Source organism: Aquarana catesbeiana, linkage group LG07, assembly GCF_042186555.1.
Source record: "Aquarana catesbeiana isolate 2022-GZ linkage group LG07, ASM4218655v1, whole genome shotgun sequence".
NCBI classification, from domain to species: domain Eukaryota; kingdom Metazoa; phylum Chordata; class Amphibia; order Anura; family Ranidae; genus Aquarana; species Aquarana catesbeiana.
In genome coordinates this window covers 8,720,275-8,735,135 of record NC_133330.1, presented here as the reverse complement: position 1 = coordinate 8,735,135, position 14,861 = coordinate 8,720,275, and positions in this window count along the sequence as shown.

Sequence of the window (14,861 nt, the reverse complement as noted above, 5' to 3'; positions counted from 1 at the left end):
CCCCTTAAACCAGCAGCTCCACCGTGAGTTAGTGCTACATGTGGGGGCGTCGTCCGGGATTTGTTGACCGTCAATTCTCGCAACCCAGTGGAGTGTTTTACTGGGAGTTTACAGAGAGAGCTGGACTTTCAGGAAGAGGAAAGGTTACACTGCAGAACTTCTGAGTGCGTAGACGGTGGGTGCCAGTAAAAGGCCCGAGAGCTACGTGACTGGAAGAACAAGTGGGAGGAGTTACCCTACTTGCTACCGCGTGGGACGCGTGTGTGTTGGTGCCAGAGGAAAAGAGAGGCCTCGTGATCGTATTGAGAAGATCAGTGTGTGGCAATGTCTTTTTCGGCGATGCAGCCAGCTATGGGACCGAGAATGTTCCATGCAAGCACCGTGATGAATACTGTGCTATCTGGAGCTCTGCTTACAGATACTGGAGTTCATTTGAAGCTGCAGGGGAGGTTTGTCCTGTATACCTCAGGAGACATTGAGGGACTGGGCATGATCTGCCATCGATGCGAAGGATTGGCTGTGCATCTTCGCCCATTTGGCCGATGTCCACAATGTGGAGAGTACTTGTTTGTGGTGGAGCAACCTACCACGTTGCCCCGTGCTTATCGGATGGACTGGGCAACAGGTATCGCCACAGTAGAAGCTGCTACTGCTACAGAGCGAGAACGACAGGCCACCACTTTGCCTGTTGTTGCTGACAATGTTCCAGAAAGAGACACTGCTGCTGTTGTCTCATCAAGGGACATTACTTTGATTTCTGCGTCCACTATGCCTACTCCTGTTGTGCCTACTCAAAGGAAGGTGGGCTATGTAAAGGCTTCCCGCGGCCGTGGTCGAGGCCTACCCAAGAGGTTACCTGAACCGGAGCTACCAGAGTCCACGTCAGGAACGGGTAAGCCACTGTTGGGGAATGTGTCCGGGACTGTAAATAAATATTTGCCAGCAGAAGAGTTGGGAAATTCGGAAATAGAATCCATGTCGGATCTTTCCGGTGATGATGACTTGTTTGGGACTATGTCACAAGGGCTATTGTGGTCACAAAGTGAGGATGTTGCCTCCACTGTGACTTTCCCTGAATGGACGGCCCTGAGTTCTGGGAAGACGTCACCCTGTGTGGAGACACACAGTATTATTGCTGGGACTTTACCGAAAGTTACTGGTTCACTACAGACACCAGCTGGGTCTATGGTGAGAAAGTCATCAGATTCCTGTGTACCGCCTGGTATGGGGAGAGACAGATCATTGCCAAAACTTGCTCACTTACAGAGGATGTTAAACAAGCGCGTGGCAGCACAGTATGGTTTGGAGTTCCCCTATGTGCCCCAGGATATCATGCAGGAGATTGAAACTAATTGGGAACTTTGGTACAGTGAGGCTGTTTGGGACTACTTGTCTGTGCCTAAGTCCTTCAGAAAGACTGGATGTTCTGTTAAGATGGATGAACGTTTTAATGGGTGCTTTGTACATTAGAATTTCGGTCGGCACATCTATGCTGACAAAGTGGTAATTTGCAGGCCGGGAAAGAACAATGTTGTGTATTTCATTACCACTGTGGATAAAGAGGGAAAGACACTGACATTGCCAGATCCCCGGTTTTACTGGTAACTGTGGACAAAAGAATAGGGATGAGCTTCGAGTTCGAGTCGAACTCATGTTCGACTCGAACATTGGCTGTTCGCAAGTTCGCCGAACAGCGAACAATTTGGGGTGTTCGCTGCAAATTCGAATGCCGCGGAACACCCTTTAAAAGTCTATGGGAGAAATCAAAAGTGCTAATTTTAAAGGCTAATATGCAAGTTATTGTCATAAAAAGTGTTTGGGGACCTGGGTCCTGCCCCAGGGGACATGGATCAATGCAAAAAAAAGTTTTAAAAACGGCCGTTTTTTCAGGAGCAGTGATTTTAATAATGCTTAAAGTCAATCAATAAAAGTGTAATATCCCTTTAAATTTCGTACCTGGGGGGTGTCTATAGTATGCCTGTAAAGGGGCGCATGTTTCCCGTGTTTAGAATAGTCTGACAGCAAAATGACATTTTGAAGGAAAAAACTCATTTAAAACTACCCGCGGCTATTGCATTGCCGACAATACACATAGAAGTTCATTGATAAAAACGGCATGGGAATTCCCCAAAGGGGAACCCCGAACCAAAATTAAAAAAAAAAAATGACGTGGGAGTCCCCCTAAATTCCATACCAGGCCCTTCAGGTCTGATATGGATATTAAGGGGAACCCCGGCCAAAATTAAAAAAAAAAAATGACGTGGGGTTCCCCCTAAATTCCATACCAGACCCTTCAGGTCTGGTATGGATTTTAAGGGGAACCCCGCGCCAAAAAAAAAAAAAAACGGCGTGGGGTCCCCCCAAAAATCCATACCAGACCCTTATCCGAGCACGCAACCTGGCAGGCCGCAGGAAAAGAGGGGGGGACGAGAGTGCGGCCCCCCCCTCCTGAACCGTACCAGGCCACATGCCCTCAACATTGGGAGGGTGCTTTGGGGTAGCCCCCCAAAACACCTTGTCCCCATGTTGATGAGGACAAGGACCTCATCCCCACAACCCTGGCCAGTGGTTGTGGGGGTCTGCGGGCGGGGGGCTTATCGGAATCTGGAAGCCCCCTTTAACAAGGGGACCCCCAGATCCCGGCCCCCCCCCTGTGTGAAATGGTAAGGGGGTTCTTACCCCTACCATTTCACTAAAAAACTGTCAAAAATGTTAAAAATGACAAGAGACAGTTTTTGACAATTCCTTTATTTAAATGCTTCTTCTTTCTTCTATCTTCCTTCATCTTCTGGTTCTTCTGGTTCTTCTGGCTCTTCTGGTTCTTCCTCCGGCGTTCTCGTCCAGCATCTCCTCCGCGGCGTCTTCTATCTTCTTCTCCTCGGGCCGCTCCGCACCCATGGCATTGGGGGGAGGCTCCCGCTCTTCTCTTCTTCTTCTCTTCTTCTTTTCTTCTCTTCTTCTCTTCTTATCTTCTTCTCTTCTTCATTTTCTTCTCCGGGCCGCTCCGCAATCCATGCTGGCATGGAGGGAGGCTCCCGCTGTGTGACGGCGCTCCTCCTTTGACAGTTCTTAAATAACGGGGGGGGCGGGGCCACCCGGTGACCCCGCCCCCCTCTGACGCACGGTGACTTGACGGGACTTCCCTGTGACGTCACGGGGAATGCCACAGGGAAGTCCCGTCATGTCCCGTGCGTCAGAGGGGGGCGGGGTCACCGGGTGGCCCCGCCCCCCGTTATTTAAGAACTGTCAGACGAGGAGCGCCGTCACACAGCGGGAGCCTCCCTCCATGCCAGCATGGATTGCGGAGCGGCCCGGAGAAGAAAATGAAGAAGAGAAGAAGAGAAGAAAAGAAGAAGAGAAGAGCGGGAGCCTCCCCCCCATGCCATGGGTGCGGAGCGGCCCGAGGAGAAGAAGATAGAAGACGCCGCGGAGGAGATGCTGGACGAGAACGCCGGAGGAAGAACCAGAAGAGCCAGAAGAACCAGAAGATGAAGGAAGAAAGAAGAAGCATTTAAATAAAGGAATTGTCAAAAACTGTCTCTTGTCATTTTTAACATTTTTGACACTTTTTTCGTGAAATGGTAGGGGTACTTATGTACCCCCTTACCATTTCACACAGGGGGGGGGCCGGGATCTGGGGGTCACCTTGTTAAAGGGGGCTTCCAGATTCCGATAAGCCCCCCGCCCGCAGACCCCCACAACCACCGGCCAGGGTTGTGGGGATGAGGCCCTTGTCCTCATCAACATGGGGACAAGGTGTTTTGGGGGGCTACCCCAAAGCACCCTCCCAATGTTGAGGGCATGTGGCCTGGTACGGTTCAGGAGGGAGGGGGGCCGCACTCTCGTCCCCCCCTCTTTTCCTGCGGCCTGCCAGGTTGCGTGCTCGGATAAGGGTCTGGTATGGATTTTTGGGGGGACCCCACGCCGTTTTTTTTTTTTTTTTTTTGGCACGGGGTTCCCCTTAAAATCCATACCAGACCTGAAGGGTCTGATATGGAATTTAGGGGGAACCCCACGTCATTTTTTTTTTTAAATTTTGGCCGGGGTTCCCCTTAATATCCATACCAGACCTGAAGGGCCTGGTATGGAATTTAGGGGGACTCCCACGTCATTTTTTTTTTTTAATTTTGGTTCGGGGTTCCCCTTTGGGGAATTCCCATGCCGTTTTTATCAATGAACTTCTATGTGTATTGTCGGCAATGCAATAGCCGCGGGTAGTTTTAAATGAGTTTTTTCCTTCAAAATGTCATTTTGCTGTCAGACTGTTCTAAACACAGGAAACATGCGCCCCTTTACAGGCATACTATAGACACCCCCCAGGTACGAAATTTAAAGGGATATTACACTTTTATTGTTTGACTTTAAGCATTATTAAAATCACTGCTCCTGAAAAAACGGCCGTTTTTAAAACTTTTTTTTGCATTGATCCATGTCCCCTGGGGCAGGACCCGGATCCCCAAACACTTTTTATGACAATAACTTGCATATTAGCCTTTAAAATTAGCACTTTTGATTATTCATGTTCGTCTCCCATAGATTTTAACGGTGTTCGTGTGTTCGAACGAACTTTTTTCCTGTTCGCATGTTCTGGTGCGAACCGAACAGGGGGGTGTTCGGCTCATCCCTACAAAAGAACTTTGAAGTTATTTAGCTAGTTAGTGTCAGGATAAAGAGATCTCAGATCTACATATTCTGTTCAGTGTTTAAAATCCAAGGACTTCTTTTTGCTAGCTAGATTTTGTTTCATTAAAGATAAAAATAATTTTATATAGGGATGAACTCTTAAAGATTATATTTCTTTTGGTATAGGTTATAGGAAGAGAGTCTCATTTTTAAATGAGGCTTTGCTCCTAATGTTGTACAGGATATGCATATGTGCGTTTAACTTTTCAGGGATCAACGGATCTTATATTAAGCTGGGAGGCTTTTCAGCTAGTTAGTGAGTTTATGTACAATCATACTGTGGTTTTGTTTGCGGATGTAAACATAATGTTTCATAGATATAAGAGCCCTTGCACACTGGGGCGGTTTGCAGGCGCTATTGCGCTAATAATAGCGCCTGCAAACCGCCCCGAAAGTGCCGCTGCTGTCATCCCAGTGTGAAAGCCCCGAGGGCTTGCACACTGGAGCGATGCGCTGGCAGGACGATAAAAAAAGTCCTGCCAGCAGCATCTTCGGAGCGGTGAAGGAGCGGTGTGTATACCGCTCCTTTACCGCTCCTGCCCATTGAAATCAATGGGACGGCGTGGCTATACCGCCGGCAATGCGCCTCTGCAGAGGCGCTTTGCGGTGGTATTTAACCCTTTCTCGGCCGCTAGCGGGGGGTAAAACCGCCCCGCTAGCGGCCGCATACCGACGGTAAAACGCCGCTAATAATAGCGGCGTTTTACCGCCGCCCCCCGCCCCAGTGTGCAAGGGCTCTACGTCTTATAATGTCTTTATACTGTCCCTTTCTCTCTCTCTTTGTCTATCCAAAGTTACAAGAAACTCAAATACTGACTCTCAGGCTTGGGAGTTAGTGTCACAGTTTTTTTTTTTTTGGACAGACATTGGGGACAACGTCTACTGTAGTGGGGGGAGTATGTAGCGCTGTTAGATTTGCAATCTACTGCAAGTTAGGTAAATTTAGTAACTTGTTCGTTAGGAAGGTTAAGTTTGCCTCTGTTGCAGCTTGGCTGACGTTGTGTGTGTTTCCAGACTGACCAGTGGGTGTCGCTGTTATCACTGGTTAGTATTGGAAAGGCAACGTGTTGAAGCGTATGGATGCTCTTCTGTCCCGGAGACAACTCGGTGGAGGTGGTCTCCGAGTTGCATTCTGGGTTAGGGTATTTATGGGACAGACACCATTTTCTGGGGTTCGTTTTACAGCCACCTGCTGGCCCTCCTGGCCGACAGGTATGCGTTGAGGAGCTACCTCGTGATCCTCTGTTCCGGATGCCCACAATACAGCGGCGCAGGGGTGGGTCCAGAGGTTTGTCTGGGGCCTACCACCGCGGCCGAGGAATGGTCCTGAGCTGTCGGGCCTGTGTGATGAAGCTGGACAACCGAGGAGATCCCAGGGGAGGATCACTTCTTCGTCTTGGAGGGATCACACAGCGTTCTGGTCTAGAGAGGGGCCTGGTAACTCGGTTGGAGGACATATCCGAAAGTTACTATACAGCATAGTGTTGCCGGGTTGGCTTAAAGGTTCAGGCACTGTGACTGACATTCATTACAGAAAATCTGATACATCCTGTGGCAGAGGATCATATGGGTTTGTTCCCAAGGCAAGTCTGTGGCAGAGACTTTGATTCGTTCTGCGTACTGGCTGCTAGGCTAGTGAGAGAGGCCTATCCAGACGAGCAAGGAGTGTGTCCCATGAGGGGAGCGCATTCCATATAGTATCTGAATTCTACCAGGACATTTGTCAAAAGAACCCTACCGGAAGATGTTTGAGTTTCTTCTGCAGTTTCCTTTCCGCCTCTTTCCTGCTATTTCCTAAGTCAAGTGTTTCATAAAGCATTGAAAACATACTCCAGTGTTGGTGCGTGTGTCGTCCAAAGGTAAACTCAACGGAACCCTAGACCCGGTGCCGGTGAAACAAGGGAAGCAAAGTGAAGGTAACAGACCCGCTTAAACCAGCAGCTCCACCATGAGTTAGTGCTACAGGGGTGTCTATAGTATGCCTGTAAAGTGGCACAGTACCACAGCAAAATTTCTAAGGGGGGAGTAATTTAAAACTGATTGCAGCTGTAATGAATTGTCGGGTCTCGACAATATAGAAGAAAATCATTGTAAAATGGCAAAAAAAGCCTGTAAACTAAACATGAATTGCTGTTTGGCACTTGAAATGCCTCTAAACACAGCGTCTGAATTTTTTTTTTTGCATTTCAAAAAAAAGCCTCACTGTGCCATCTTTTTCTTACAGGTTTGCTTCCAGTTGAGCAAGACATGATCACCATACAATTACCTACCGGAAATCCTCTCTCCTTTCCAGTCCGCTCTCCCATAGAGATCTCATACTTGTCCGTGATAGACCTCCAGCCCAAGATAATCACACTAAAAGAAAACCCACAATAGAGGAGCCGCCTGTCCCATGTGTCCATATCAGGCTCTGATGACCATAGTGAAGGAAGAGAATTCTTCCCCATCCCTCCAGTCTGCACCCTTACTGCTCATATAGACAGACTTTGTGCTTTTCTCATGTATTAGAAATTAATTTTATTTCAAATAAAATCCAATGAGCTCTACTGTGTCTGATCCATCCATTTTTTATTTAGCGCTAAACTGACTTTTGATTGCTGTAGTTGATGGCAAATCACTGCCTGCTGCATAGCTCCCTAGCTGCTGGAGGTGTGTTGCATTACTTGTAGATTGCACACAGTAACCAACAGAGGGTGCTAATGCTACATTTTTTGCCTGCATAGACTGATTTCCAATTAAAACTTTTTTTTTCTGGCTTCAGACAAACAGTATGCATAGTTATTTCAAGCTATAACCATTACATGCTGAAATTTCACAAAGTCCAAACTCTCCAATTACAGAGCAGTTGCAGTAGATTTTCCCAGTACAGGGTCGCTCCTCTCTTGACCAACAGAAGCCTCAAAACTATGTTTTCCACAACACTGTAACCTACCAGAGTCGGTAAAAGCATTAAACTCTTTAAAATGTCCTCAAGGGATTTCATCTTCTGCACTCTGTGGGGACAGGATGAGTTCTGAGACTTTCCCCTTGTAACGGTGGTCAAGGAGGGTTTGCCAACCATAAGTGATCATTTTCCTTTATGCCATATATTGGGTCCTTGACCAGGCTTGGAAGGGAGCCCATGCATTGCAAATTTGCAGAGGCATCAGAAGTACTCCTGGGGGTCACTGAGGATTATAGTATCTGGAACTGCCTCCTCCCAGGCACATACTACTCCCAAGGGTTCTGCGTCTGGAAAACTGACCTATGGTTTGACGTATGTCGTTCTCTGCTTCAATGCCTCAAATTGCAAGAATCCTCCCTCTCCTAGTGTGTGTGTGTGTCCTGTGGCATAGGAATAATGGTGTCTGCATAAAGTGGGCCTTGAAAGGAAATCCTCTTCCTCCTGCTCTGCCTCAAGTGCCCTGTCATACTCTCTCACAGGTACTTTGGTAACAGCACTCTGTCAATGCTGCACATGCAGCAAAGTTGAGTTCCACCTGGTGGACATATCACAAATCGGGCAGTTTACGGGCAGGTGAAATGACAGCTGAATTTCAGCCAACTGAGCACTGGCTGTGTATGACCGCCTGAAATGGCTACAGACTCTTCTGGCCTGCTTTAGCAGATCTGCCAACCCTGGTTACCTATTTAGGAAAGGCTGCACCAGCAAATTGAGAACGTGCCATGCCTGGCACATGTTAACTTTCCCTGTCTAAGGGTGAACAGGAGGTTTGTACCATTATCCCACACCATCATTCCTTGCTCCAGCTGTTGTGGCACGAACCACCTGCAGAGCTGCAAGAATCTCTGCTCTGGCTCCTGTCTCCTAGAGATGTCAGCTGAAGCACTGCATGGCACTTTTTTTTTTAAACTCCCCTGACTTATTGAATAGCCCCTTGGGTACTTGTGGTTCATAGGACAATTTCACAGAGGGGGTAGAGCTGACAAATCTTTCATTAGCTGTATGGAGATGCTGGGGCTATGGCAGGTTTAGCCACTCGGGCAGCTGCAGTGGACTGCACACTTGTCTCTGCTTGGGTTAGTGAGGATGGTTTAGAAAGCCAGTCCACCACCTCCTCTGAATGCTGTGGTTGGATAGCATAGGCAACATCACTAAACAGAGGAAATGATGCCCTGCCTGAGGACTGACCATGTCCACCTTGGACACATACACTGCTGGCCCCCCTACAGTTCCATGGGAACGTCTGACTCTCCTTGTCAGCCTCCCAGTCATGATGGGGGTGCTTATTAACAAAATGTAATAAAGATGTGAATGCACTTTAATAAATGAATAGTGATGTTTGGTGCACTTTAACTTGAGTACTTACTACAGACACACTATATATACTGCAGTAAAACTGCACTGACGCTCTGCAATATACTGAGTCAAATGTGCAGTAAGGCTCTGAAATATACTGCATTAAGTGGCACATAATGAAATATACGGCGTTAAACTTACTTTAACGCACTGAATATACTGTGTTAAACGTGCACTGATGCACAGAAATATATGGCATTAAACTTGCAGTTAAGCACTGAACTATACTGCGTTAAACGGAAGGTAACAAACTGAAATATACGCTGTTAAATGGCACGTAACACACTTAAATATACAATGTTAAACTTGTAGTAATGCACTGAACTATACTGTGTTAAAAATGGCACGTAACACATGGAAATGTACGGCGTTAAACTTGCAGTAATGCACCGTGTTGTGGAAATTTTTTTAAGAGGTTTTTAATATGTATTGTCAGTGTCTCCCAGTGTTCTCCTGCAGCCCGCTCTAAGGAGTGGACTGGGGTAGACTGATGCCAGTTGAGACCCGTTTTGGTAGTGGAAAGCTTCCTGAGGACGCAGAGAAGTGTTTGCAGAGTGGGGATATGTCCGCCATCGAAGGGCCCCTGTGCAATGCACAGACGATCGTGGGGTGGTGGGGGCATGTTCACTCTTCAAAGACATTATCGGTTATGGGGGGATGCACGCTTTTGTCTTTCTGTGTGTCTGATCAGCACATGGAGGGAGAGTGGTGTGCCCCTGCAGATAATCTCCCATCCACAGGAATGGTAGCATAATCCGGGTATGCATTGTTCTCTAAACAAGGCAGAATAAGGATTCACGCCAAACGGTGAATACGGGAGTCTTTGAATTAATATGGTCAGAGATAGCATCCATGATTAGAAGACCAGCCATGCAGCTTCCTTTGTCTAGCTGAAGATGATGGCTTACAGAGACCGGGGACGGGAAATCGTACACACTGCCCCTGCCCAGACACGCCCATAAGACACCCCTAGTCATTGTTCATTGGTTGAGATTTGTATAACTCCTCCTGTTAGTCTGTGCTTGATTGGCTGATTTGTGAAGCAACCAGGCCCTATTGTTATATAAATAAAGATTGATCCCATGATCAGACAGTCGAGCTGTGGAGCTAAGGATGGTGGTCATGTCTATGTTACTTGGGAAGATACAGGAAACGGGGTCATACTAAGATGCAATATACCAAAAGACTGAAAGTGACATGGATTACATGCAGCGTATAGCGAAGTTTCCATGTCAGTGATAGCGGGCCAGGATATTATGGATCGAACAGAACCTCCTACCCATCGGATCAGAAGGAGGGGAAAGCAGATCCCAGTCCAGGACATCAAACCGTTTGAAATACTTTGTTGTCCTGAGGCAAGGGGTTCGTTTTCTCTGTCCGATGTGTTAGGTTCTGCTTTGTAAAATAATTAATTTTTGATCTTTTGTTATAATGGCAGGATTTTAATTGTATGTTTGTTAGTATTGTTTGGGATACTTACCTCCTCCTATAGGACCAATTTAAAACAACCCAAAACGTTTGTGTAAGTAACTGTATGTTGTATATGACTGAGCAGGCTGGTAAGTAACTGTATGCTGTGTAATAGGTTTGTGATGCATATGAGAAATAGAAATGTATGAATTGTGATTATTACCTATGTATGGGACCAACAAGCCAGTTGTGTATATTGTTTAACTGATGCAAGACACATGTCCCCATAAATGTAATAACATTTTTCACCTACAAATGATTTAGTGAACTTTGGTTGTTTAGAAAAGGTTTTGTTTGAAGTTGCTTTTGAAAATGGCTGCCGCATATTCAAGTGGCCATGTGGCTGAGGGACGAAGGGTGGCCATGCATTGTTGGGACATGTCGTACAGGATTCTAGGCAATAGCATGGGGGAGTTTTTGTTTTGAGATGAAAAGATCAAGCATGCAAGCAGCACTGTCTTGGTCCTGTGTATCTGTTGACCTTCCAACTTTCAGAGTTAAGTATTGAACAGGAGAGTATGTTTGAGCCGTGTTTTATGTAACTTTGGCATTTTGAATGTGTTGTTTAGTTGGACAGCCTGTGTTCCTATGGGCCCTAGTTGATGTAGCCTAAAGTGTTTTTCTACGGTTAAGTGTTTATTTGGTGTCTCAATTGTGTAGTCGGTTTTTGTGGGGAGAAATTTTGTTTTTTTAGTGAAGAAATCTCGGTTTGTGCTGGTTTTGGCGGGATCAGCGACTGCATTTCATGTGTGAATGTTACCATGTGGTCGTAGTCCAGCTTTCGCTGGCCATTTTTGCTGTAGTCCAAAGTTTTCATTTGTTGCAACTGCCATTTTGTGTCTGCTGTGTTTTGGGTGGAATTGCTTTTGGGCCAGGTTTCAGTGTTTAGTGAAGTTGAATCATCTTTTTGCAGGAGTTTCAGTGGGAGTCGAGGGGGATTCCCTGCCATTTGCAATATGGGGGTTTATTCCGCCCTTTCCTGGACAATGGATTTTTAGACATGTTGAAGTTTCCTATATGATGTTATAAAGTCCAGAGAGGGTAGCCATAGCGATTCTAGGCTTTCCCTCTCTCTTCCTGTCCATTGATATGTAAATAAACCAGTTAGATGGGTTTTTAGAGCTGAACAGACAACAGGAAGCTCTTTGCTGGATGTTATATACACAACAGGAAGTTCTTTGCAGGATGTGATATATGCAACAGGAAGTTGCAGGATGTTATGTATCAACAGGAAGTTGGTGGGGGGAGCTTGGGGTATTTTGAAACAAGCATGTGGACAAAGGGACTTTTTTGGAAGGACGATGGAAATCACTTTGGTTTTTAAATTTAATTCCAGCTGTTTTGTGAAGTTTTATACTGTAATACAGTTTTGGGTAGAGAGTAAATGGGAGGCATCCACATTATTGTTGTAACATCTAGGTACAGAGAGAAGCCACATCGTTCTGTAGAGAAAGTGGGCGTAAGTTTGCTGTGCAGTTTAGTCTGGCGACGAAGTGTACAGTCGTACAGCGGAAACGCTTGCGTATGCATACACTGTGAGGGGTAGAGACATAATTCGGGGGTGATCTGTGGTTGTTGACTAATCATTTGACAGAGTTAATAGTTGGTTGTTATTACGGGTATTGCAGTATAAAAGAGTGGTACTCTAGTTCTGTGCCAAAAGTGTTGGGACAACAAGTAGGGATGAGCCGATCACCCCCCTGTTCGGTTCGCACCAGAACATGCGAACAGACAAAAAATTTGTTCGAACACGCGAACACCGTTAAAGTCTATGGGACACGAACATGAATAATCAAAAGTGCTAATTTTAAAGGCTTATATGCAAGTTATTGTCATAAAAAGTGTTTGGGGACCTGGGTCCTGCCCCAGGGGACATGGATCAATGCAAAAAAAAGTTTTAAAAACGGACGTTTTTTTGGGAGCAGTGATTTTAATAATGCTTAAAGTGTAACAATAAAAGTGTAATATCCCTTTAAATTTCGTATCTGGGGGGTGTCTATAGTATGCCTGTAAAGGGGCGCATGTTTCCCGTGTTTAGAACAGTCTGACAGCAAAATGACATTTCAAAGGAAAAAAGTCATTTAAAACTACTCGCGGCTATTAATGAATTGCCAGTCCGAAAATAAACATAGAAGTTCATTGATAAAAACTGCATGGGAATGCCCCACAGGGGAACCCCGAACCAAAATTTAAAAAAAAATGACGTGGGGGTCCCCCTAAATTCCATACCAGGCCCTTCCTGCGTCCTGCCAGATAAGGGTCTAGTATGGATATTAAGGGGAACCCCGGCCAAAAAAAAAATGGCATGGGGTCCCCCTCAAAATCTATACCAGACCCTTATCTGGCAGGACGCAGGAAAAGAGGGGGGGCGAGAGACCACCCCCCCTCCTGAACCGTACCAGGCCACATGCCCTCAACATTTGGAGGGTGCTTTGGGGTAGCCCCCCAAAACACCTTGTCCCCATGTTGATGAGGACAAGGGCCTCATCCCCACCACCCTGGCCAGTGGTTGTGGGGTTCTGCGGGCGGGGCTTATCGGAATCTGGAAGCCCCCTTTAACAAGGGGACCCCCAGATCCCGGCCCTCCCCCCTGTGTGAAATGGTAAGGGGTAAATGGTAAGATGGAGGAAGAAACCGAAGGAAGATGGAAGAAAGAAGAAAGAATAAGCATTTAAATAAAGGAATTGTCAAAAACTGTCTCTTGTCATTTTTAACATTTTTGACAGTTTTTTTGTGAAATGGTAGGGGTACTTTCGTACCCCCTTACCATTTCACACAGGGGGGAGGGCGGGGATCTGGGGGTCCCCTTGTTAAAGGGGGCTTCCAGATTCCGATAAGCCCCCCACCCGCAGACCCCCACAACCATCAGCCAGGGTTGTGGGGATGAGGCCCTTGTCCTCATCAACATGGGGACAAGGTGTTTTGGGGGGCTACCCCAAAGCACCCTCCCAATGTTGAGGGCATGTGGCCTGGTACAGTTCAGGAGGGGGGGCGCTCTTTCATCCCCCCTCTCTTTTCCTGCGGCCTGCCAGGTTGCGTGCTCGGATAAGGGTCTGGTATGGATTTTTGGGGGGACCCCACACCATTTTTTTTTTTAATTTTGACGCGGGGTTCCCCTTAAAATCCATACCAGACCTGAAGGGTCATTTTTTTTTTAATTTTGGTTTGGGGTTTCCCTGTGGGAAATTCCCATGCCGTTTTTATCAATAAACTTTTATGTGTATTGTCGGACCGGCAATTCATTAATAGCCGCGAGTAGTTTAAATGACTTTTTTCCTTTGAAATGTCATTTTGCTGTTAGACTGTTCTAAACATGGGAAACATGCGCCCCTTTACAGGCATACTATAGACACCTCCAGGTACAAAATTTTAAGGGATATTACACTTTTATTGTTTCACTTTAAGCATTATTAAAATCACTGCCCCCAAAAAAACACCCGTTTTTAAAACTTTTTTTGCATTGATGCATGTCCCCTGGGGCAGGACCCAGGTCCCCAAACACTTTTTATGACAATACCATGAATATAAGCCTTTAAAATTAGCACTTTTGATTTCTCCCATAGACTTTTAAAGAGTGTTCCTCGGCATTCAAATTTGCCTCGAACACCCCAAATTGTTCGTTGTTCGGCGAACTTGGGAACAGCCGATGTTCGAGTCGAACATGAGTTCGACTCGAAATCGAAGCTCATCCCTAACAACAAGCTATAGAGTTAAATAACGCCTCAGTTAGGGTTTCTAGTTGGTGAACCAGATAGTGGTTGTAGTCCTAAATGGATGCAAGGGATTCCCTGGACGCAGGTGTAAGATGATAAGCCGATTTGAATCCCCATGGGCAATGAGCAGTCCGTGCAAGGGAAGGAATGCGAGGCTTCCCACAGTCAGACAGCTGCACAATACATGAAGTCTAGTTTTGGGGCAAAGGCCATTAAACCCTTTAAGGAATGACATAGGTGGTCCAAGGATACTATTTGGGGTATCCCTCAGGAGGGGACATTTGATGCCTGGATGTGGGAAAAATTCATAATTGAGTTTAAACCCAGGCTCTGGGCAGCAAAGATCTTGGATGTAGCTCAGCTGTGGCTTCAGAAATCAGTAATGATGAGTGGGTTGATGGATGTGTAGTACATGTTTGTGTGGTTAAAATTCTCCTGCCTGTTTTTGGACTTTGTGTGGCTGGCCCATGCAAGGATTCAAGTTGCTCTTGTGTTTTTCCCATTGTATTTTTTTCTATTGCTAAAAGACTGAAGACAGCATCCTGTCTGTTTTTTTTTTTTTTTTTTGTTTTGTTTTGTAACCTATGAAATATCTCCCTCACATTTGTATCTAAATATTTGACTCATGTCATAGTCTTCTCATTGTTTGTCTGTAGTAACATGAATATGTTACAACCCACTGCGGCAGCCCTCCT